At 32.5% G+C, this 23,776-nt stretch overlaps 1 protein-coding gene across 2 annotated transcripts in view; it reads right to left on the reverse strand.

Moving 5' to 3' along the window:
• Positions 1-23,776, reverse strand: part of Wdp (Leucine rich repeat protein windpipe) — a 44,267-nt gene that overhangs the window by 3,847 nt on the left and 16,644 nt on the right. The window contains exon 2 of one of the 2 annotated variants that reach the window (XM_076391258.1): positions 3,521-3,570. The exons of the other annotated variant lie outside the window; for it this stretch is intronic. The gene's annotated coding sequence lies outside the window, so the exon portion shown is untranslated. The remainder of the gene's footprint in view (positions 1-3,520; positions 3,571-23,776) is intronic. 2 annotated transcript variants of the gene reach the window in all.

Below are 23,776 nucleotides of genomic sequence, written 5' to 3' on the forward strand. Positions count from 1 at the left end.
CATGTTTTTAGAATTGTTTTTCATAGATAATTACTAAATGAGACGTCTAATCTTTTTCAGTAGATTTAAATGTAAATTTCAGGTTTAATGAAAAATGCATTTTCTAAAAAAGTAAAACAAAAATAGCGGAGTTATTCACTATCTCTGAAACCTCTTGTAGTATAACATCGATTACTGGTCATCACACTAGATAAGTACTAGGTCGACCGCAGTAAAAAGTTTTTGTTTATTCATAAATAAAAGAAAAGACATCTGCAATCCAGTGGACGATTTGCAAAAAATAGTAATAACTATAAGAATCGTAGTTTGAAGAAAAACAACAATTTCCAGCCTAAATAATCGACTTTAATCGCTTACAAAAAAAGCAAGTAACTGAAATAGCAAAAGAAGTTAATAGTTTCTAATATATGAACCAGCAAAGAATTATTTACTTCGGTTGTCCCAATTCTTACCTGATGTGACGACCAGTAATCAATATCCAAACAATATATTTTCAAACGAGATATTAAAAAATGGCTACACTTTATTAGAGTCACGAGATTATAGAGGATTCAGGATAACTGTGTTGACACTACCACCCAGCTTTAAATGAATTTTAATCTAACCTCTAATCAAGGCGTTTCAAACGGTTCCGATTTACGAGGCAAAACATACGTGACTCACGACACGGGCGAGACGGTTATCTAAACGAAAGCAAAGTGAAATTTCCATCTGCTCCAAAATTAACGAACTTTCCTCGAAGGAAGCGAGGTCGGGCGGGTTCTAAGGTGACGAAGAACTTGCGGCTCTTTTTCTTGTCTTTAAATGCCGTTTTGAACCGCTACACCACAGTTCCAGCCGTTCTATAGATAGAGGCAGAAGGGATGGCGACTACTTTTGGTACATTATTTGCATTATTTTGCATACTTGTCCACGTCGACGACGTGATGTCATTGGTAATTTCCATACACACACATCGCCATATTCAGAGAAAAGAGAGAAGCACTGTTCGTCGCAACGAAAGTTCCGCGGGAATGCACGAGCATTGAACTGCTTTGATCGATTGTAATCGCGGTAGCCAGCAACCAAGGCTATGTGTGTACCATGCGTTCTTTGTGTGACGTGCCATCTCTACTGCCATTTAAGAGATAGAAAAATCCTGGTCGTTATCGACAAGATAACGCTAAGAATCGATATTATTGTTGGAAAGAAAAACGTTAAGGGAAAAATATTTGGTTTTGCTCTGGGAATATCGTAAACAGTCTTACGGGATATTTTTCTGAAACTGTCGGAGATGATAAACAAATAATGCAGATTTTTATGGTGTGCCTAAACATTTTGACTACTTGGTAAGCAGCATTAGTTGAAACAATTTTGTTTATTTTATGCAATTAGAGGGAGTAGATAAAAATGTTTCAGTCGAAAATTATCCATTTTCGGAAAAGTTTTATTATTCATACTTCAGTCTAGAATTTCAAGTTCCTATAACAAAAGTTATTTTTAACATTGTTATTTAACTCTGGGAGTAAACAATAATATGGAAACATGTTTTACATGAATAGTTTCGTATTAAATTTAATCTATCCAAAATGCAAAGGTTTCAACAGTACTTTATTGAAAAAAAAATAAGATTCTAGAGGATGGATCAGTACTTGTATCTTATTTATTTCTTAAAACAGTCTATCTCACTATAAAAGCTACAAAAGAAATTATCAGTTCTTTATACATGTATTATATAATACAGCCTACATCTACGTGAAGGTACTTATTTATAATTATTACAGTGTTGAAAATCATATGTTCTTTATAAAATACTTGGAGTTAAATTTCTCGTCTTGAAATACAAAATTTTCCAAAATGCTTATTCTTATGACATAAGTTTTTTATGTAATTATTGTAAAAGTTTATACGTATCATTTTTTAAATGACCTTATATTTTAGGTAAGTGAAAGAGATCACTTTAGACATTATTCATGTTTTATGAGAATAACTATATTCTCTTAATTGTTATTTATATTGTAGTCCTTTTCTTCTTAATTAATGAGGTTAATAGTCAATTATTGAGAACTCTAAAAAATAAAGTTATCGTGTTGAGTATTTAGTTGCACATAGTGGAAAATTTAAGCTTATTCATCCAAAAGTTTTTAAGTAATAATAATTTCATATTACTATAAATATAATACATTCAAATCCTAAGTACACAAAAAGATATTGTAACAGTATATTTAAAAGTAGTCGATTGCAAAACTGTGAACATTCATTAAAGCACGTATCGAAGAAATGTTTATATTATCGTCACGTAATTTCGTTCATCAAAAGTCCAAGTGTCGCGCGCGTGTACATACATGTGTATGCATGTTTGACGCTTCTAACAACTTCTGCGCCTAATTTGCAAACAGACGCAACGTTTAATGGGGCTTAAGTAGTTACGTACTGTGCAAAGCAGTCTCAGACTGTTTCATTCGACCGCGTGGGTAAAGGCAGGTCAAGGTCAATTAGTTTGTATAATTCGCGATTTCTTTTGTCAGCGAAGAAATGGATTAATATTTGACCTATCCAAACGTTGATACACTCGCGTAAAAGAGGGAATGATACAGTTCTTAAAGAAAATGAAACATATCTTGGACAAATTCAGAAGGAAATATTTATCATAGAAGGAAAGATATTTCTGTAGTTGTAAAGCAAACTGACCCAAGTCACATGTTTTTATTTTCGAGAGACATATTGACATTTAAAGCTCTCAATTTCAATGCTATCTTATGGACTTGTATCTTTTTGAACCCTTATTCTCGAATGGAAAAGTTTCTTTAATGCCTTTTCTTCTTTCTGAAAATATAATGTTTAACAGGAAACATCAAGCAATGCTAATACGACTTAGAAATAGGCACATGAATGTTACATATTTTTTTATGACTAAGAAGGAAGATCAATTAGTATGCAACATTTATAAGTGAATATACTTGATCAAACATATCATCATATCTCGAAACCAACGAGGATGAAGCTGGTAGTAAATACATATACGTATACAAGTGGTAAGCTGAAGCAAGTGACTAGGAATGTGGAATTGTGCTCACACATACTTAAATATTTGAACCACGTCAAATTGTTTAATTCAATCTAATTCAAATGTGATATTAAACCCTGTGTACACGTGTTGAATTACTTAATTCTAATATGTAGCCAAATTTCATATGATTAATGCGGTTGCTAATGTTCCTTATGGGTCAATGAAACATTAAAAATCAAATAAAAGAAAGGAAAATACAGAAAGTTTTTAAATCTCGAATTAGTTTGATGACCAGATCATGGAGGTTAGTATGACTCTCGTGTGATGCCAACATGCGAAGTGAAAACCTCTAATCTTGGGATTAGAAGTAATCCTGACTTTTCGTTTTTGAACAGTCTTCAGTTAAACTGGCCTGATGAATTATTTTCCTCGCAATGAAATAGTTTCGCGTTCTATTTGTGTATTTGGAAACCTGCCTCAACAGATAAGACAGTTCAAGGTAAAGAGAAACGGTTGTGTCAGAATACTTACGACTTATTCGATCAGACGTAGTTTCAGCAGTACTGTAATTTCGGGGACATCTGAAATGAAATAAAAAGTGCATGTTAATGAAACTAATAGTGAGATTTCTTCTAGGCATGTAGACATATATATTTATATCATCGAATTAGGTATAATAATTTAAAATAAATAATTTAAGTATCTAATAAAGATATTTTAAAATAAAGAAATCAGGACATAGAAATGAAGAAAGTTGCAAGTGACAAAATGTTAATCAATTTTTACACGATTTTCTTTAGACATTTTTTTACACATCCACCGTGTAAAAAGACCCAGATACGCTGTACTTATTATTACTCATAGAACTGCATGTTTTAATAACGTACGCTTCATTTGAATATTCAGCTACGAAAGAATCTTCTACGCTATACCTGTTAAGTTGATAATAGAGTTTAAGCGATAAGAAATCTTTACAAGAAACATTACACATACAAACAATAACTCTATCCTGTACCTATCCAATTTACAGCGAACAAATGATGGATGTGATCGTAACGTTTAACGAAACATTTCTTTAAATAAATATCTACAAGTAATGATATTAAGAGAACCTTCAAATGAAATATGTATATTTCAAAAATTGCTTTACAAAATTAGTATAAATGAGTACTTCAGTATCGTTTCTTATTAACTGGAATAGATTTAATAAGTAAATTACATTTTTAATAAGAAATATTATGAATAAAATTACATAATACTTTCGATGGAAATCAAAGAACTATTAAATTTAAGTAATACCAGAAATACAATGTTCAAGCAAGACTTATATGGTTCATTTGGAAATCCCCATTACTGTTCCTCATTTCTTACTCAGCTACTACTAACAATGTGTGTAATGCCAACATTAGAAGTAAGTAAAGTGTAAAATATTAATTACTGTACACGTATAAAAGAGTAATTCGTAATTTCTTTCCATAGCATTAAATCAGTATTACTAATACATACATACACTTATAAGCATCGCTAGATGAAGGTTTTTTGTAGCCTAGGGCTACACAAGTAGGACTGGGCAACGATTAATAACACTTTTGATATGAAATCAGGAGGGGGGTTTGCTACTAAATTTTCTACTTAAATTTGCTACTTAAATTAAAATAACCTTTGATCCTAAATACTCCGAATTTTGTAAAAAAATCTTTTCGATTAAGTGCGATTTTTGAAGAAGAACATTGATAAATCAAAAATACCTTTTTAATTACAGAGATTTATTTTAACATAGAAAAAAGTAAGACCCATTAAAGAGTGAGACCTGAGATTACAGACTCCTTCTCTAGCCGCCTGCACCCTCTTTATCCTGGCCTGCTTGTAAGAAGTGATATACGATAAATAAAAAGACATAAGTTTCTAGAACTTCATTTCTACTTGCATAATCACCCACATGCACACGAGTTTTCCGTGCTCGGAGTACAGAGTAGAATAACTCTGTTCCATTCAGACATCTATCTTTACGTTGTCTAATATTACCACATCAGCTGCAATTACTGACTGTCATAGAATTTCGCATAGAATGTCGTTACAAAGATTTCGCATATTGTATAATAGTAAAACCTCGATTAACCGAACCAAAACATAACACGGCTGTTGGTATAATTAAATTTTGCAGATCATCAATATTCCTATAATCTATTGTACTGAGATTCTACTGTACTTCAGATGTCACCAAATGTTTTTTAGTTTGCTATCAACTTTGAGTTCATTTATTGCTCTAAAGAATATGTTATTAATCAAGTCTACTGATTGCTTCCAAGAACACTATACCTCTGTAAAATACTTTTCTTCTTATTTTAGACATTCGTTCTATAGCTTTGGCAGAGAAATATCAGAGTACTTGTCAACAAACGGAGATAAAACTTTCTACTCACTTTCTAATTGTAAGTCTCAAACCATTTTTGGCATCTACAAATGAACTAAACGGCCACGCTCATTAAGAACCAACGCAAACTTCCTGGTACAAAAAAGGTAACGGCATTTCGGCATCTTTTAACGCGCTAACTATCAAATGGTCACTCGTGATCGTTTTGTTTCGTAGCGAATGTAATGAACACATCGAGTTATGAATGGCTCAAGGTCCTCGACCTAACTGTAGCACAGGTCAGACATGTTCTTTTTTAGAGACTTTTCAAATTTTTAAAGATTTGTCAAAGTAAAACTCTATAACATGTAATGAACAATTGTGGACATTTATTAAATACAAAATTTTGGACACTTATTAAGTTGACCAAGTATGATATCCTAAGACCTAAGACACTTCCATCTAAGTTCTGTAACCATCTTTCTAGAAATTTCAATTGAATATCAGAAACACTTTGCACACAAGATGCCTTATCCTAACCATTTTCTGATCTCTATCAGTTTTAATAGTTAAAGGGTTTCTCTTACTTTAAAAAAAATTGTCAATGACTTTGGAAACTTGTAAGAAAATAACCTTCAAGTTAACGTCATTAATTACAATATTTGTTTTGTCGACTTAAAGGATCTTTATCTAACTTACAAAGTTATGAAGCTACACAAAATAGGTAAATGAAACCCTGCCTGCTGATAATAACGAACAATAAATATAATATTGCATAAGTAATATGCAGAAATGAAAACTGAACTTAGTTTTAAACTAGTTTTAAATCTAGTTTAAATAACACAACAGTAGGCACAAATTTCTTCAACACTTTCGGTAAAACGATCCTTTCAAGAAAATCTCAAGACTACTCGATAAAACACGTTGCATAACTGCGATCTTAACCTATTATAAGCGGAAATGATCCATTAATGCTACAAAAACTGTACAAGTGAAAATATCTGCCTCGTACACGACTATTAAAAATCATTGCGCGATGATTAAGATTGCTAAACGTATCCCGGTTTCCTGTGACTCTTACCACGTCCACGTCCTTTCATTTTTCTCAACGGTACTGGAACACGTGACTCACTGGCTCGTCCTGAGTTCAAAGAGCATCGTCATTATACCTCAAACTGTATTACACATTTCGACGTAATAAACCATTAGCTGCGTGAAAGTACAATCGTTTGTACCAGAAAACTGCGTAACCAAATTTCATCAAGCATTACTCAAAATTATTGCGAGTTGCACAATAAAATCTAGAGATAAACCTGTTACTGGCCCATGATTACTGCTGAACGTGGACATTCTTTACGTGGTTTAAGATCAGATAAACTTTAATTGAAAGCTAGGACTAAAATGTTTGCTGTTGCTGATATGAATTTTTTCACACATACATTATTGGCTAAAAGTGTAAATTAACGAATTAAAAGGCACTTTGTTAGAGATATTTTGACTGTCATCTACGAATATTTAAATATGAAAACGTTGATTAAAAGCTGTTAACCCTTGATTGATATGTTGTTAGTAGATATTACAACAGAATGAGGTGACATTACTGCCATGCCATTATCAAACATGATTAATAACAGCATAAAGAAAATTCATAGCTTTTTCACTCATTAAAGTAAAGTAGTACCTACATATATTGTGACTCCACCATACCAATTAAGGGATAATATTAAATATTTATAAAATTGATATGATATTAATTGGAGATTAATATAGAAACGAAGTATTACACATTTCCAACTTTGACTGTAAAGTTTTTCATATTTAAATGAGAGCACTAACAAAAATGTATCACGTGAAATCTACCAAAGTCCATATCGATTTGATAAGTAAGAGTACTGCATTGTATTAATTTATATTAGACTTAAAAGACATTGTAATAACTCTCAAAATATCAGGCTGAATAGAAAATACTTTCTCATACAATATAATTCTACTAAGAATTAAAAAATGATTCTGCACCTTTGATCAATAGTGCATAGAATCTTGATAAACATCTCCATTCTTCTGAGATCTCCCAATCGATCTATTAATTTAAGTTTTCTCTTGTTACTTCCTAAGGTATTAGTCTACTCAGATCTCTTAGTCCGAAGCCATTAGTCCAATTAACAAGACAAGTGAAAGTACACGTTAGAAACACATTTGCCATGTCAAAGAATCTTGTTAAACAGAAGGTAACTCGGACAGAAGTTACTTTCAAATGAAAACAAAACTTATTCGTTATAGGCTCACGGCTCTGTTTTAATTAGGAGCTAACGTTATATTTAAGAAATAAGACTATTCTGAAACTGATACATGTATTGGTAAATTGTGTTTGATTTATTGAAGGTACGAGTTATAAAATTTGAAAAATAATTTAAAATCACCAAGAAATCTTAAGAAGGTAAAAAAGCACGCGAAGTATATGTTTCCTACAAAAACCAATCCTGTAGGAACTAATCACCTGCAAAAACTAGCTCTCTATAAATGACCAATTGCTTGCAAAAACCAATTTCAGGTATTAAGGAAAATAAATCGATTGAAATAACTGGAAAACGTCAAATACGCTAATTAAACTCTCTACAAAAACTTTGCCAATATTTTAACCCAAAAATTCCAAGAAATGCATCGACTTCATAACAAGAAATATTAAACTACAGATATTTCACATAGCTTTTCTTCCCCACAGCTGTCAACACATAGCTTAAACTTCGTCTAAATCAATACAAAACAATCTCCTAACATTCAAAAATATTATAACGCGGCTATAAACATATATGTCAGTACAAATATACAAAGATACTCATTATCAGTCAAGCTCTAACACAGTATACCCCAAACCTGCAAAGAAATTGCCACTTAAGGTACAACAATAAAGAAAACTTTCAGTGCCCAAATCAGGCAAGTAATTTATGTGATAGAGATTAATAGCGTTACTTTTCCAAGACAAGAATCAATCGTAAAGAGACATCTGATTAACGCTAGCTTTTCTCAGAAGCAGTATCGTTTCGTCCACATTTGGATAGACAGCGTGACAGCGGCCAGAAGCCGCGGGGATCACAAATCCATCTCGAGTGGCATGGCACAAGCGCAGAAACTGACAATATCGCCGGCAGAGGCGAACAGGAAATTCGAAGATGTAAAGAAGCCAGGAACGAGCATACACACCCGCTTTGGTTATGGCTTGTTCGGCTTTTTGCCGGCTGCGTGCTTAACGGTACCATCGCGGCCTCGTGGTCCAGTTAACCACGTGCTTCTAAGAGAGCCAACGATTCCAGAAGTCGTTCCAGGAGGTCGTGTACCTTTCAGTACGAGGAAGTAGACAGTATATACGTGTGAGATCTCATCCCTTCGGACTCCTCGGAGCGAAAAAAGAACTGGCCGAGCGACTGGGTGCCTTCGTTTTTATCCTACCTGAGCCTTTCAGGCGATAACGCATCTACTTTCAGAGGAGATGTTTATCTGAATCATGCTCCGTGGAATTTGGAGATGAGATCGTATTAAGTTTGATGGGGGACTATCCTGAAGTGTCAGTCATCAGTTTTGATGAAACTTTGCAGGTTCGTAGTGGAGATGAAGAAATATTCTATTTCTTTCATCCCGTGGTCGTTGTGTTGGAAGGATGAAAACCATCTTCGAAGTTGCGAATGAAATACTTATATTCAGTATTGGTGAAAATGACGAAAATGGCAAATGGTGTAAATGAGATAATTAAATATTCTTGTAACGATGAACTTATGTGTATAAACAGTTTTTGAAAAGACGTGTTTGTTTAAAAAATATAGGTAGATATCAAGAGTTAGTATATTTTTGTTCTTTTTTTCCAAATAAAATGTTGATTGATTTTGTCACAAACTTTAATATAATTTCTATTAAGTTAAACACAAAAGGAAATTGAAATTGCACTTTGGGAAGTCACTTAAATTTTGAATTACAATTTGTATGCTTCATGAGGGAGATCTAATATTGTAAGACTTTATTAACTCTGTTATTTCATGCATTTAAAGAAAAATTAAGTAATATGTAGATTTCTCTCAAAAAAACTGATTTTGGATCTGAACTTCACACAAACTGTGAACAAACCACTAGTATCTTTACCTATTTTAACAATGTAAACATTCAAGTTTCTGTTTTGTCCTTGTTTTGTATTTCAATTTATAATGTCCATTTTAAAATTTGCAACAAAATCGACAAACATTCTGTCGAAATAAATGTACTAATGTTTTTAAAACAAATACACAATTATTTCTTTCATACCATTTTTTCCATCCAACTATTTTTCAGATATTTATAGGTTAATAGGTTTTCCACTTCCAACTATAAGAGCAGTTTTCATCATCCCTCTTAGATAAATGTTAACCCTAGAATAAATATATGTAAAATATTTTTCACTACTCTACGAACCCGCAGTGTTTCATCAAAATCGGAGATTGATACTTCTGAATAGTCCCTTGTGAGTCCCAAGCGTACTTTGTATCGTGACGTCAGAGGTTCAATCTTATTATTAGAACAAAGGAAGCGATGTATGCTAACGTAATAATACTTGGACTGAAGTGTCGTGAATGACAAAAAGCGACAGACATAAATAAAGAAAGGTCATATATTGTTAGTTTTATTTATGGACAGAAATAATGATCGTAGAATCTAAAAAAATATTTGAGATCTTATAACAAGTCTTATCACATAATATAAGCTCGTTTGGATTTACATGGTAAATAGTATAGTATGTAAATAGTGTAATAAGATGTGGTAAATAATGTATTTTAAAATTCAGCTTAAAAAAAGTACTTAAAATAATAATAAAACACGTATGTCCAAAATTGATTATCTTGGAAGATATTTGCAGAATTAGTATGTCTTATATCATTCGACACCATATAGTTTTACTTAATAAAATTTGTTTCTGTGACTAACAAGGAGCTCTACTATGTAAGTGAAGTTAACTTTTAATGAATGCAATATGAAATTTTTAATGAAAAATTGTGAAATAATCTGAAATAATAAATAAGTTTCCTGATTATTAGAAAATTATGAAAACCTTTTTCGTAGTAAAACTAAAGGTGTAGGCATATAAACTGCAAATACTGATAGTGGCACTTAACACCTCACCATTTTGGTCATCATGTTAGTTCCAATTTCGTTTTCCACTATTATATATTATGAGGAACCATCCTAATCAATGTATAGTAAAAATATTTACACATAATTATTTAGTTCAAGTACCTATTTTCACTGCAAAAATCGCACTCTGTGCTTGCATTCCTTTCAGTTTCTAAACAATGCACAATCGTAAAAGCAGAGCTCAAATCACTTAATACAACAGACACTAAACACAGAACTTAGGCAACTTCTAGCAACACTGACGCTGTTCTTTTTTTGAATAAACTTCAAACAATTGCAGAGGACACAGAAGATACTCATTTTCCTTAACTCTTTCTTTCTCCACGTAGCCATATGGATACGTATCAATCGAAGTCAAAATCTTTCATTCCTGATTTCAAAATCGAATAATCTTTATTTGCCACTGTTAAGAAATAGTCAATGTAATTGTAAAATGTAGAAAATTCTTATAGACTTTTCAGTAAAATAAAAAGGATTATACTTTAATGTATTACTAGAGAATCTGACGCCATTTGGAAAAATGGAATTTTTAAAATGTCCCACATGTGGCAAAAATTGTAGAAAAAATGTGGCGAGCATATAATAAGGGAAATCATAAGTAAGAAAAGACTTTTGTCGATACATGTATAACACGATATAGTTTCGTATTTCTAACTGTATTGTCTTCTTCTCACTTTGATGATCGGTTACTTATACTCTAAGCTACAATGTAGTACTAAAATATTCTGCAATTCTTTAGGTATTTATAAGCAGTCAGTAGAGCTCCTATTATGTTGCTGGTAGCATTCTTGGCGAACAGTTAAACAGAAAAAAGCAATAAAAAAGGAAGGTAGCTCAACGAAATATTAGATATATAAATGTGTCCTTAGTATTACAAAATAAGACACTTTTAACAAGTGAATCTGTGTTTCCCTATGTAGCTGCTCTCCAAACATACCCTCATTCTAAGTTTCACATTTTCTTACTAACAACTAAATAGAGCTTGTTGTCCAACCTTCATGCCACAACAGAGCTCGCGAAGTATAATTTTAACACATACAAAGAGAAAAAGAAAAATTCCAACTACAATTTCAGAACAATATATTACAATTTTGATAAAATTATTTCCCTATTTACATGCTCGCAATTGTATACCTGGCTGAATATAGCTATAAATACAATAAAATATAAAGCTTCTTATTTGACTCAATAAGAACACGAACTTTCCATCCAACCCAATATAAATATTCCTTCGTACTCGTCACATTTGTGAAAGAAAGGATGAGCTCGCAAAGTGATTCAAGACTTTTGACCAGCACTGTACATAATTACTAGGCGGACGTCAGCCGCGCGGCACCGCTCGAAACTGATCATCCGCTGTGTCCATTTGCAGGAATCTCAAGGTGTTCCGCAGGAGCTGGAAGCCGGGCAGGACTCCCGGCAGCGTGAAGCGCAACGAGGAGGCAAAGAACAGGAGGGAAGAAGGGCAGAAGCGGAACCGAGGAAAAAGGAAAGCAGCACCAGGGAATGTGGGCTCGAGTGTGTCAGGGGAAAAACAGGGTGAAAGAAGGAGCAAGAGAGATAGGAGGAAAGAGACGGGGAGACACAGGCCACACAGGGAGAGTGTCTTAACCGCACAGGTATCGCGGTATCGATGGCAGCCGGTCGTGCGAAACGATTAGCAAACCGTAACGCACCAGAAATCACGCTCGGTGCATACGTCAGGACAGGTCAATCAACTCGAAATAATCGGGAATAACGAGCCGCGCTTGCTCTCCCAGTCAGCCTTTCTACCTACGAATTGCCGCTTTCGATTAATGATCGGGACAAAATGCGCGGCAACAAGGACGCGAGAAAATAAGATCGTGCTTCCGCGAATGACGAGAGGAAAATCGTTGAGACACTTCTGGTCCGCTCGGTCGTTGCTCCATGGATAGTTCTGACTAGGGATCTTCGAGGGAGTGATTAGATCGTTGCCTCGATACAAGTTCGATGGATATTCAAGTTCTCTTGGGACTGTTCTTTCAGGTTTGTGCTGGACATTGAAAAGGTAAATTCAAGTTGCTGAGGCGTAAACTTTGCTTAGAAATGAGTTTCTTAGACTCCTTGTACATGCAAGCGATTGCACGTGATGAACTTATAGCGAGATATTACTGTAGACAACTAGGACAAATTGATCCCAAATTGTAACTTAAATTGTAACATAAAGACAAAAGGCGTGGAACACAGGAGAACTCTCCAAGTTCATGGGAACATTGTATAGTGTTCTATCGATACAAGTTCGGTAGCACATTATTCTTCTCTTGGAATCATTCTTCCATTTTACGTATCCCTTGCCTTCGAAAAAGAAAATTTAAGTTCCCCTCTGATGAGGAAGCTTCTAACTCATTCGAAACCATGAGCTTATATTGAAACTTAATATATATCGAAACTTTTCTTTTTTCCCATTCTTTATCTTTGTCTATTTGTCTACTCTTGCCACTTTAAGCATAACTTATTCTCAACCAATCAGTAATCGTCATCACCTTGTCTAACCATTTTCTTGAGGATCGCTAGTGTGGGCGTTGCAGTTATCTGACCGATTCAGTAATTCTGGCGGTCATTCACACATAATTACAGAAGACAGAGTGAAAACTCTTGAGAGTAGATATTCCTTAGGAAACTCTCTATTTTCTGCCACTTTAATATGTTTAAATATGTCTTAAATGAATGCTTCTTTTTCGTGCGACTTCATACACTTTGGCTCTGAGTCCAGGTAAATGTTCTTTTAAAATTATTTGGAAATTAATAATTTCAAATTTTTATTGTTCTTCAACTAACCAGTTCATATTGTATCCATTATTATTAAATGCTTTTTTTTGTTTCGGTAAAATTATATAGAAATAGTGCAGTGTTATAGTATGTACCCTTTTACGTTTTTCAATAGCATTTCATTTGCGCAACTTTAAACCTTAGTGGTTTAACGCGAGGAAAAAACGGTAACGAGTTTTTTGCCCTCGATGGCTAGACTCGGAGCATTAGAAATGCATCACTTGAACGATTCAAAGTAATAGAGGAGTAGGTGATTATTACATGCTGACTGAGCGTGAAAGATGATGTCATTATTCGGTGCAATTGTGTGAAAAAGCGAGAAAATACTTGGCGTGGAAAAGGTAGGTGGTTATTGAATAGTCTATCTAGTAGCAGGATAGGACTGATGGATAACCTAGACATAACGCCTACTGAAGGTTTCTGAATCGTTTTTTCATGCAAATGTAATGGAATCATCATTGAACTAAAAATTGACCTCACTAATTTGAGTTTCAACGATATGCTCGATGATGGGATTCATAAATTAAAAACTATAGTACTATATATTTAGTAGCCCAATTAGTTGACTTCTTGTGAGTTTAATTAAACTTGACTTTTTGAGGCAAGAACTGTCAATTTTTCATCAAACTGCAATAATTTCTACAATGATTGAAATTGTTGAAAAATCAGTTCAAATTTTTTATCGTTTTATCGATAAGAATTTCAGAAATACTGACTAGCTCCCTCATTTTGTAAAATTAGTACTTTTAAAAAATTGAAAAATTAAACAGAAACTTTCTCTATCCTCTGTGAACGATTCAACTTTTCGTTTACAGTAATTACTCCTAAAAAAAATTATGAAACATTAATTATTTTTTATGTCTCTGTGTGGTATCCTCCCATAATTGCAATCTATAAGATAAATTTGTATTTTTAGTACACAAAGATTGACGTAAAAGAACTTTTCCTTTCAAACCGAGAATATAAAAAGACAAATCCATAAGATAAATTCGAAATTCAAAACTTTGAACGTCAATAGCTCGAAGATGAATATATGAGACCTTTATCCTTTTGTTTTATGGCCACAGCTATGACAGACATACAAGACATAAATTCATATCACTCATCTGTTGCAATAATGACAATTTAAAAATTCGCCATTCTTGAGGTATTACTATAGAAAGAATATTCTTTCACCAAATGCCAATATTACTTTGTGAATTAATTCGAATATCATAATTTTTTAGTTGCGTCAGTATTGCAGCAAATGAGTGATATAGAAGGTATAAAAAGTCACTTGTAAAAGAATATAGTTTCTCGTTTGACATTGTAATGGGAATTTAATAACGACGGCCTGTATTAAAGTACCAACTGAAACCACCAGGAGGATTAACTGGATTCTTGAGTAATCACATATGGTTTTTATGAAAAGTTGGACTGTGTGACAAATTTCGTTTCCCCAGAAATCAGTAATTTGTCAGAAACAGATTACATGCTTTTTATACAAATATTTTGCTCAGAAATTTTATTTAAAATGTTTTGCAAGATAGTAAATGGCGATACAAAATTTCATCATCCTTCATTAAAGCAGAAAACATTCAAAAACAATAATATTTAAATGCGAATATTTCTTGAACTAACCCTCTATTTCTTGATTTACGAAATTAGAAATATGAAAAATACTTGGTACCTAAATTGTTGCAATATTTTTAAGGTTAATTTGTTCGTCATTTGGTACAGTAAAATAGAAACTAAAAGATATTCTTTCCTTTCTTTCTCAGAATAATAAATACTGTTTCTTTTAATTTCAAATATTTGAGAATAAATAAGAATTATTTGCAATTTGCCAAAGTTATTGGACAAAAAGGTTCCTTTTCTTCCACGAAGCACTTAGTTGAATATACACATGTATACTTAATGCATAGTGGATAGTTCGAAGAAGAAAAAAGATTTTCCTAGAACTTCATATCCACTCACGACTTTTTCTAAAAATACATTTCATTTTACTATTTAAATACAACTTCCTTTTATGTTTCTGAAACCTAAATTTGATAGAGTTTTAAGGTAAAATATAAACAACCACTTTAATCTTGAATACATAACTACTTTAGTGTGTGCTACTACATTTCCACTTAAACTTCTTTTACGACAGTACTGGAACAGTCTTGGATGAACATAAAGATAGGTTGTATCAACACATTTCTCATTTTGAAAAACGATGCAATGAACAGCGTAACGAGAATATTAGCAGACTTCCGTTGGTCATTACGCTATAAAACATCAACGAATGATTATAGGAGGCAAAAAGCTATTAAATGAGTCCAACCTTGTAGATAACTATGTAAAATTAATGTCAATCAATGTAACTGTTAATTGTTTAATGTATAACTTATTTGTTGTAACATATACCAGCTTTTTTCGTCTAACGTCACTTTTTCATTTTCAATTTGAAAGTATAAAAAACATCCATTACTATTTTTGATTTAATATTTTAAGTGTATGGAAGAAAGTTGAAACTTTTTAAGGAGACCAAAAATGAATTTTGTTTTACAAACTAGTGTATTTAATATTTTCACTATAACTATCTAGTAGTTTTTCACATTGTATATACTGTGAAAAAAAGTAAAAAGTTATTGTAGATACCTGCAAAATCTGAGCAATTACTTGAGAAAAAAAGAATCTGAAATAAAGAAAACTAGCTTCAATTTTTAAATATCGTGATGCCTACATTGGTTTTAAAATTTTTTATATTTTTCTATGTAATGTGCATTTTCCCCTTCTTTACACATTTAAATTTTCAGTAGATAAATGTATAAAAATCCGCAGTCTAATCATTACAATTTATAATTTGCGAAGTATACTATAATCCAATGTTAATTAAAACTACTGTTTTGTAATTACTTAAAGTTATTCAACTTTCATTGACTGGTGCCTTCATTAGATAATCATTGCAGATAATCATTACTGTTGAATTAATTAGTAACGCAACATTTGGCAATATGGCGAACATAGTTTACCTAACGACTAACGATAATTGTAAATAAATGAGAGTATACCTAGAAAATGTATATTTCAAAAAATGCGAGATAATATAATTACCGATTGAATGTAAGGGTAATGTAAATATTCTAATTGGAAAAATAGGAAAATCGTGTTGTGAAAGTAAATACCGTAATAGGTACAACGTTACCAAATGGAATTTATTAACAAGTTGCTTCTAATAAGATATAAATATATGCTGTCTACATTCATCCAATTATCCAAATTATCCAATTTTATAATTATAATGAAATAAAAAAGAATACATACACTAACGAATATTGAATTGGTGAATAGCAACTTTATACAGGACGTTTCAGGTTTACTACATAGAGTAAATCTACATAAAATAAAAAATTCTGCAAAAATCTACTAAAATATTTTCAAGTGTACTTATAGTTTAAGGTTTAAAAATTCAAGTATTAAAAAAAAAGTAAAGAACATTTTAAAGAACAGTACAGTAAGAGAAGTCAGTACTTTGCTGGGGTCATGATCTTTCATGACTGGCATACTGGGATCTTTTTCAGTATGCCACTGCAGAATTAAAAATAAAGCGTTTGCCAACAAACCAAATGTATTTAAGCAGCTAAAAGACACCTTCTGAACCTGACAAAAGGGACGAAGAACTTAATCAAGAACTAAAACTTGTATGAACGATTTATGTTAGAAGAACCCTTATTTTGTTCACCCTATATAAAGCATATTAAGAAATCCAAGTGGTTCCATACATTTATCCGTCAATATATATCGTTAATTCCTCCCGAAAATTTCACAAATAATAAACGAATCAAAGCAACATTATTTTTACTTCCTATCTTTTACATCGCAATAAAGAGTTAAACAAGAACAGATCAACTAGTAACACGGAAAATGAACAGTTATGAAGCAAAATAAATCGATAGTGCCCCATTAAAAATATTTTCGAGATTAGAAACTACGTAACGGAATGTTGCAATAATTTCGCCAGCATATTCCAGAAGTTGTTCGAGCTTATCTATTGCAACTTTCGACTCTGCCAAGATCAAAGCAAAGGAAGCTGTGACTTCGCGTTTCTTCGACGCGCTCCTACCGCTGACTCATGTCGCAGAACCCATTAGGATGAATTCGAAACAAGATTTTCTCCTGCTAACACACGCGTACCCTATCGGTTATTAATATCACGATTATCGTCTATCCTTGACAGCCAGTTTGTAGCACAATGAAAAAATAGTCCCGTTATCGAGGCGCAAACTGGTTTCCCGCAATTGATGAAACCACACCAGCCGTTATATCAGTTGGTAGCATTGGGTCCGTGCATCCCTGATGCGACAAAGAATCGCACATGCGTTCCGAAATCGTATATTTTATCGCGAAAAATCCTATTTCTCGATAAAAGTGTATAAAACATTCACAACAAGTTAGTTTATTAATAATCAAAATTTTCCTTGACTATTTTATCTATAAATTGGAAGTATTTAAAGAAAATACTGAATTATTTAACTAGAGAAACACGAAGATGTTGAAAATTCATTATAAGTGTTTCAATTTTATATTATGTGATGTGAACTTATTATATGGCATTCAAGATTTGTTAACTGTTCCCTGAAGAGCTTAATCACTTGATGACGCATAGTCTCTAGGAAATTCCATTTATTTGTAGTAAAAATCGTACCTATAATGAAATGAACATAATTCTTCCAGGAATGAGGAAACACTTTGTGTAAACCATATCAAGCTTGGGTATTATTGAAATGAATGACCTATTTGAGAAATAATTATAAGAATCTATTATACATACGTATGCCTATTATTTGACTAGATAGGTTAGGGTTTGACTAGATAAATCAGGTGTTACTTTATCTTAACAACTAAATAAGCTGCTTTAGATTATTTCGTTATTTGCTTTCAAATAAAATAATTTTTTATTGCATTTTTCATTTGATCAAATATTTAATCAAATAATTTCTCATATATTCAATAAGTATGTCTTCCTGAAGAACTATTTATAGTAAAAATTCTCAAACTCTGAGTTTAATAATTAATTTAGTTTCACAGCGCCTAACGTCATATTATTTATTATTTTATTTGAGTGAAATAACTCAAAGAAAAAGGAATTTAAAAATAATTTATTTGAACTACACACAAAATAAGGTTACCACGTACAAGTTTTTCGACAATGAGTGTTAGAAATTTCAATAGGTAATTCTACTTATTAAAATAGGATAAAAATAAAAAATGAGGATATTGCGTTTGGATCTTCGTTTTAGACTCAATTTATTAATTTGTTTATTTTTGCTGACTTGGCACTTATTCTACTGCTGCCATGTAATAGCTAGGTTAGACACATCGAAGTCAGTAGAATAAGTCCGTAGCCGGACACGCCTGCGAATTTTGATGTTTTTTCAATACATAATTAATAAATTAAACTCGAAGCCTCAACTGCAATTTCATCATTCTTGACTTTAGTCTTATTTTAACATGTAGAATCACCCCTTGAAATATCTGACACCTATCGTTAAATACTTTATATTTTATTTACATGCATACTTTCAAGCAACCACATAATAAATGTCATTAACCTATAAGTGGTCTGCAAATTGCTGTTAATTTCAAAGTTAAATAGTAAAGGAAGTAGCACAAAATACCAGCTGACTTTTACAGACACCAAATAACTGAATCCAAAGTACAAGTTGAAGGCGAAATCTCGACTTCGATGTACCAGGATGACAACTGTTATTTCAAATCCTAAAATGAGTGAACGAAAAAATTGTCTATTCTTGAGTATGTCTACTTGGAGCTATGACAAATAGTTTTCATATTTTAAGTGACATTTTATTGATATTTTATAGATTGTAGTCTTTTCGATAAAAATTGCCTTAGTTCAATAACTTCCATAGGCAAATAACGTTCCTAACAAAAATCTTCAAGAATTTAAAGATTCAGTAATATCAAAAACTAAATAATCAGAAACTGTGAAAATTGATATTATCTTTGCTGTCGGGCAAGCGTTTGGAAAGACCATGCATCGCATTCTCACGATCACTTTGGATCCACTCGAGTCACGAGGATCACGTGGACAATGCTCCCGAAATAATTCCTATTGACAGCCAATGGAAGCAATTAGGAGCGATGCCTTGCTGCTGACATACATTTCACGACGAAACAAAAGACATGAACACCGACCAGGAGGCCGTGGCGTGTCTCTTCTTAGACGCTTTTGTTCGTGTCTTCAATGTTCATGAACGCCATTAAAAGTATTGAGCGATGAAAGTTAGATACCAGCTATCAATTTGAGACTTTAAGAACGATCTAGATCTTTGTTATGAATAAATAGTTTTCGTTTATTACACTCACTTTCAGAGAACAAAGATAATTCTTTTCGAAATAAAAAGGGGTGTGTATAGTAATTTCTTTGTTTTTGATTTACGCTCCTTGATCAAGCTGTAACAACGTATTTAATAACTTACGCTTTATAACTAAGTTAATATTGAAATAATAAATGAAAATAGTAATTGAAAGTGCAAAATTATTATAGAAGGTCAAACATTGAAGTAACAAGTTAAATATGCTGAAGATCATTGTTAACTCATTAAGGACCAATGTCGCATTAATATAACATTTCATGTACAATCTTTTGTATGCAATTTGGGTTAATCAATCCAGTCCTTATGTAATAATATATTACTATAAATAAGCTACTTCTGGAAAATAGATGAAAGTCTTAAATTTTTAAACAGAACGATCCACCACTGAATAAATATTCTATTCTTTCTAAAAGTATTTTGTAAAGAATAAATAAATATCTCATTATTAGTATCGATACTACTTACAATTAGTCCTTCATGGGCTAATGTTGTAGCTAGACATGGTTTCTCTAAAGTATATTTCAAACTGAAACGTTTGCATCTTAAATATTCGGAGATTTAAAACTATTAAATAAAAAATCATTTTAAATCCTCAATTTAAAAATCATTTACTTGTTAATATGTATCCTTCAGTTACATAAGTACACGTGTATGTATTTCCATCCAAGAAAGAAAGAAATATGTTAATGCAATACCCATTCAAACGTCATAAATTACTTCCCTATAAAAAAGTACATATTAATAGAGAAAATGAAACTTTTCATGGTAGTTCGTGTTTATTACGATGCAGATCGTTAACAATACAACCTAAAATCTTAAATATGGTACTATTAAAAACAGTTTTACCATAATACATATGACACAAATGTGCTTTCTAGTACCTGTCAAATATTTTATTATTGCTTTTTACATGTCCGATGTTTAAACCTTCATAATCTCTACTTTTTAATCTACTACCTTCGCGCATATTTGCAAGCCTTTCACAAGACTTATTAAAAGAATTTGACTCGCAGTGCACTCGCATCTTTAAAACCGCAAAAGAAACCTGCTAAAAATCCATTAACCGTTCGATTTTACGTACTCGTGGAGCATTTTTAGAGGAACATTTCAGAAATTCTGCAGTCGTTTTCACATTTGAGATTCCAATCGTACGTAAGGTATTACACAAATCTCATACATGATCGAGGAAAAATGTGGCTGATTGCCGGCTGGTCGACATTCTTTGTTCGATCTAAATTGCTCGCAGGGTCAGTTAGACCCCGGAAACTGACATATCGCACCTCGTTACAGCAGACTCTCCTATCGTAGAACAAGAAAGGTCGTGTAATAAAGTCGAATAAAACGTTTTATAAAGTGTTCGACATTTAACTCGCTACAAATTTCAATGAAACTGTTCTTTAAAATACTTAACATCTTTTAACATTTTAACCTATTCGTTGAATTTCTTCGATTTTGTGATACCACTTTGTAAAGATTTACCTAGACGCATGCATATTATGCTAAACTATTTCACGCGAGGACATCAATAAATAATGTACAATAGAGTAATCAAGACTTTTCTATGCTTCTTAATGTAGCTTATAGTTAATGTATATAGGTGCATTAAAAATAGGGGAATCAAACGTCCCAATTTTTCAGGATTTCTGCCTGTTTTGAACTCGACGTATCAGTGTTCCAAAGATGTATTTTCAGGACTACATATATGCATTGTGCATTATTTAAGTTGACACAACGAAGTATCTTGTAGACAACTAATTTTTTTAAAACAAAGATGGAACACATCTTCCATGATTTTTAGAGGGGATTTAAATGACGTTATTGGTTTTTCAATGTGTGGGCATTTTCGATCTCATTTCAAGGCCAATTTGTCTTTTTATCGTAAACGTATATTTTCTGTTTCGGAATTTTATTCTATGGGAACAGACGCACAACTTTTGCTTAAAACATTTTTTTGTAGGTCCTCTGTTTTTTGAGACATTACATTTAAGATATTACATACTTAAATTTTAATCAATGTTTTATTGTATTCTTATTATCGCACCCAATATGCACAGCTCTCAATAACAAAAAATTTAAATACTCGAGGTTCAGTTTATCGAGGTTCTACTGTACTATCAAACAATAGTAGTAGATAGCCGAATATTAACCTCAAAACAAAAACATATCGATAATAAAACATTCTTAAATATATAACGATTTTGCCAAGAAAATCATTTAAGAAAATAAATCTTAAACATAGCTTTATTTATCGTTACATGTTAAAATATTCATAGCTAGTAATGAAAATTCAAATTCTGAGAAATCTGAAGATAATATGAGTATCGAAATGACATTTCGACCGATATCTAGTAATCTCTTCCTTTATTGATACGTTCACTGTGCAGAATATCAAAATATCGGTGGCTCATCAACTTTTTGATGTTAATATACTGTTATGTAAGATCCTGTAATTAATTCGCAAGAATGTGTACAAAAATTATAGGACTGAATATAATGTTACCTTTATTGGGTTTTAAATGGAACGAAATGGTACAAAAGTAGAATAAAGAGTATAAACCTTATCTTATCTTATCTAATGCAATCTTTCAAGGGATCACGATACAAAAATAGTTTCCAGCATACCAAAAAATGCTCGGGTTAAAGTATTTCTCCGGTTGATACAGTTCAGTCAGTACAGTTGTATTTTAAAATATTTTCACGAGGATTTGGCCACGCAAATTGATGCAATTACAATTGAAGCAATACTATACACACATTAGATTTGATATACAATTTTATCTTAATTTTCAAAAAAAATATTACACTGATAATGATAATCAAAAAGTCAAAATTAGTAACAATTTTTACTTGAGCTGTCGTGTTAGTATTTCTGTTTTCTTGTGAAGAACATTTTTTATCCAACACATTAAAAAGAAAAAAATAGATCCTCCTTATTACATACAATTCCTGAGAGAGGTCTTGTAATTTTTTGATGACATGAATTCTAAAAAGTAAAATTTTTATCAGAATCGTACAATTTTTGTACGAATTTTTATTAGTGTAGGTAATTCAAAACAGATTCAACTATTACATTTACAAAACGTATTTTACATATTTTATAATTTACATATTTATTATATTTATAAATGTATTTTCTATGTACTAAATTAACATAGAAAATCCGCAAATTATAGACAATTCTGTAAAAAGTAATTTATCCAATTCTACTTTAATCAATCAAATACTTTCAAAGATTTCCCAAGTATCAGGCAAAAGACACAGTTCCAAAAAGAAACACATTCCTAATTCTAACAATAAATTAACATTGTACCCATTTTCTGCATCATCATAATTTTCAAGCATTCCAAGTGCTACAACTTCATTAATTATAAAAATTTCCACAACATCACCACAACATCCTAAACGCATGAAACTCAAAGAAAATGCAAGAGAAACGTTCTAAGTTTCTGAAAACACCAAGATGGTGCACCTCTTTGAACAATATGAATGAAAGCACACTGAAACGAACGGTTTCTTTCACAATCGAAGGCACTGGCGAGGTGTGGGCGATTGCGCCGGGTTTCCAGTCCTTTGCAAGGAACTCAAGGTGTTCGACACGTTTTGGCCCATCGCGCGAGCCTGGGATTGCATAACGCACCATATCGCGATATTACGTCAGAATTTCACCGTGTACGACCCGAAGCTGTCCGCAATAACAACGTTTTTCATCGTCCACGTCGGTTTCACAGACCACAAACGTAACATGGCCCGCGTTTACATGTGTACTCGTCGCTGGTTGACCTGGACAACGCGGAACACGTGTAGGGGCGAGAGACAGAGGACGGAGGGTGAACGAAAGGAGAGAGAGAAAGAGAGACAGAGGAGAGATAAAATAAGTATGCAGAGGTCGTGGGTCATTTCTGTAGTCTTCGGGACATCAGCATTGCTAATGCCGTGCTCATTGTCAGTAACATCCTTTTCCACCTTATCGCTCAACCGGATGAAAAATGAAACGTAACATTGCCCACTTCCTTCAAAGCTGCCTGAATATTGATGAACCCCGATGTGACCTAATTTTTAATGAGGCTCTTTCTTTAGGCGATATTTGATTTTCGATCGTGTTGGATATAGTATTGTAACTTTGTGACC

Source organism: Calliopsis andreniformis, unplaced genomic scaffold, assembly GCF_051401765.1.
Source record: "Calliopsis andreniformis isolate RMS-2024a unplaced genomic scaffold, iyCalAndr_principal scaffold0022, whole genome shotgun sequence".
Lineage (NCBI taxonomy): Eukaryota > Metazoa > Arthropoda > Insecta > Hymenoptera > Andrenidae > Calliopsis > Calliopsis andreniformis.